A 3,731-nucleotide genomic window follows, 5' to 3' on the forward strand; every position below is an offset into this window, starting at 1 on the left:
GCATATTTGAAGGAAGAAAGCGAAAGGAGAAATGATGTAACTTATAATATCAAAAGGAGGGGGCTGGAAAAATGGCTCAGTGGTTAACAGCACGGCTCTTCCAGAGGTCCTGAGTTCAATTCCCAGCAACCACATGGTGGCTCACAACCATCTGTAATGCTGTTCAGTGCCCTCTTCCAGTATGTCTGAAGACAGCTATAGTGTACTCATACATAAAATAAATAAATAAATCTTAAAAAAATAAAGAAAAGAAAACAAGTTTGCCTTCTCAGAATTTTTTCCTGAGCAAGAATCTCTCTCCCCCCCCCTCTCTCTCTCTCTCTCTCTTAGTTTGCTCTGCATGCCTACCCTCTACAGATGTTAGAGCACTATTTCCTTCCCACATCTGAATGACAGCCAGATTAGCATAGATGATGGCCTTTTTCCAACTTCATTTTGAACTCTAGATCAGTATTTGTAGGTGTTCCTAGACTGACTGTTATTCAGTCAGTCTGTGATTGAAGGCCAACACACAGTATTTAACACTGGAGAGACAAGGCAGTCTTTGCTTTCAAAGGTTGTTTTATTATTTGTAGTTATCATTTACTGAGCATGCACTATAACTTAGTGACCTGGTGACCTACAGATGCCAGGCAGGCCTCATTTCTTAAGGTTCCATAATCTCCCAAAACAGCACTTACCAACTATTATAACATAAAGGAACATATCATACCTATATCCTAAAAATAAGCTTATACAAAATCCTTGTACATGAATATTATTTGCATTGGCCTCAAACAGAAACTACCCAAACGTCTTATACCTTGCAAATGTAAAGCTTTTCTTACATGAGTGTAAATCACTTTTCTGTATTACTTACAATGTACTTACAAAGTACATCTTACAATGTACTGTTACAATTTAGAGTGTAGAGATAATGCAACCCACTTAAAGTTAACTAAACTACTTATCCGTGAAGGCTGAATTTGACTTGGATTTTCCAGGCTCTGGGATCTGAATATGTTATCACTATGATGGACTGCAGTTCATAACTAGAAACAGGAACAATGCATATACTGATGGCAAACACAGGACCAGGTCCAACTGGAGAACTGTGACTCTCAGTGGCCTTCATGATCAAGTGCTAATATTTGTTCTTTGTTTCCATTGTGAGCACATGTCCTCTCGTTCTAGCATCTGGTCCCATGTCGCCAGCATATTGTGCTTGCTTTCCATGAGTTACGATTTAAAATAAAACTGCCTTGGACATGCTCATGGATTTTTTTACATTTAATTGAATTTTTTTTTTTTTTTTTTTTTTTTTTTTTACTTACTAACTTCACATCCCACTCACTGCCCCCTCCTGGTCACCTCATCCCACAATCCTTCTCCCATACCTCCTCCCCTTATCCTCTGAGTGGGTGAGACCCCCTGGTTATTCTCCAACTCTGGCACTTCAAGTCTCTGGAAGTCGAGGCACATCCTCTCCTCCTGAGGCCGGACAAGGCAGCGCAGCTGGAACATATCCCACATACAGGCAACAGCTTGTGGGATAGTGCCTGTTTCAGTTGTTCAAGACTCACAGGAAGGCCAAGCTGCACATCTGCTACATATGTTCAGGGAAGCCTAGGTCCAAACTATGTATGCTCTTTGATTGGTGTTTCAGACTCTGAGAGCCCCCAAAGTGCAGGTTAGTTGGTCCTCCTGTGAAGTTCCTATCTCCTTCAAGACTGTAACCCCTCCTCCTACTCCTCCCCAAATCTCAGATTTGACATTCTTTTTAGTTGTGACACTGTAAGCATGAGAAAGAAAGTAGACAAATAGGATTTTATCAAAGTTAAAAATGTTTGTACATCAAAAAACATTACCAAGAAAGTAAAAAGATAATCAAAGGATGATAAAATATTTAAAAGTATTTATATAATGTTTAATACCAAAATATTTATCTGTAATATATTATAGTTGATGTAATATACACATTTATGTAATCTATAATTTACATATCCTACATATACTATATTTTCAATATATTGAATATATATATTATAATACATAATATTGTGTTTTACATATAATTATATACAATACATGTATTTATACATCTCAACAATAAAATAATCCATTTTAGCAATAAGCAAAGGATTTGAGTAAACATTTATGCAGAGAAAAGACATAAAACTACAATAGACAAGATGCTTAAATCCTGAGTCAGTAGGAAATGTAAATCAACATCATAGTAACATATCACTGCATGCCGGTTAAAATGTTTGCAATAAAAATGTGCAACAATGAAGCTTAGGAATAATACAGAAAGATTGCGATGAAATCTTGTTGGTGAAAATGTTCTCAGCCACTGAGAAAACAGACTGGCAGCTCCTCCAAAAGTTAGTACAGTTACCTCATACCCAACAATTTCACTCCTGCACATATATGTAGATAGACTATCTTATCTCCATATAAATATGGAACCTGTCAATATGTCTATAACTTAGGCAGGAAGTAGGAGGTGAGACATCTAGGAGAGAGAGGATTCTGGGATATATCCAGGAGCAGGAAGATTTGCATGGATAAGGCGTGAGGAGACAGAAGAATGGTACCTGAACACAGGTAACCAGCCATGTACCAGAATGCAGGTTGAAATAGATTGGATATTTTAAGCCATATGTAATCAGAAAAAATTTAGCTAAATGGCCAAGATAATTATATTTTGAATATAAGTCTTATTCTGGCAACTTGGGCTTGGAGGAAGAACAGGACTGAACTTCAACACATACACTTATAAGAAAAGAAAATATATGTGTATATGCTGCTTGTCTTTCTACTACGTGCAAACACCTGGCCAGAAGTGACCGGTAGCTTGCTGGCTGGGCCCCCTCTTTGGCAGGGAGGCTTGCACCTGGCCACTTGCAGACAGGAAGCACAGAATACAGCTAGGCTATACCCCATAAACCTGGTGACCTACAGATGCCAGGCAGGCCTCACTTCTTAAAGTTTCGTAATCTCCCAAACAGCACCTGCCAGCTATTACAACATAAAGGCCTATGGAGGAACATATCACACCTGAATCCTAAAAATAAGCTCATACAAAACCCTTGTACATGAATATTATTTGTACTGGCCTCAAACAGAAACTACCCTAATGTCTATCAACTGTTGAATAAGCAGACAAAATGTGTGATATGCACACAACTAAACATTATTATTTGCATATCCCACAATTTTTGTATTTATGAAAAGGTACTGCTACATGCCATAGCGTGGATGAACTTTGAAGCATTAAAGTAAGCAAAAATGCCCTGTCTGTCTGTCTGTCTGTCTGTCTCTGTCTCTGTCTCTGTCTCTGTCTCTGTCTCTGTCTCTCTCTCTCTCTCTAACACACACACACACACCCTGTAAATGTTGTTTTACATATTGTGCTATCACATGAAAATCTTGTGTAACCACAATAACTGTGACAGTTTTTCATATTACCAATAGAGCTTTAACTTACAGCAAAAAACCAAAAGCTTTAAACTGCAAGAATTAAATCATATTGTCCTATAACATCCTGCAGACATAATATGTAGCAAAGAGCCTTTAATTTTAAACAGAACTACAATATGTAGTAAAGATAGCTTATATGTAAGGAGCGTCCCTGACTGTTAATGGTTCTGTGTTCCTGAAAATTGCACACACTGCACTAAGTGTTTAAGTGCCCTTGTCCAAAAGCAAATGCAGTGCTAATTTGTTTTGTGACAAACTGACACCATAAT

The sequence above is a fragment of the Apodemus sylvaticus genome, chromosome 6 (genome assembly GCF_947179515.1).
Source record: "Apodemus sylvaticus chromosome 6, mApoSyl1.1, whole genome shotgun sequence".
NCBI classification, from domain to species: Eukaryota; Metazoa; Chordata; class Mammalia; order Rodentia; family Muridae; genus Apodemus; species Apodemus sylvaticus.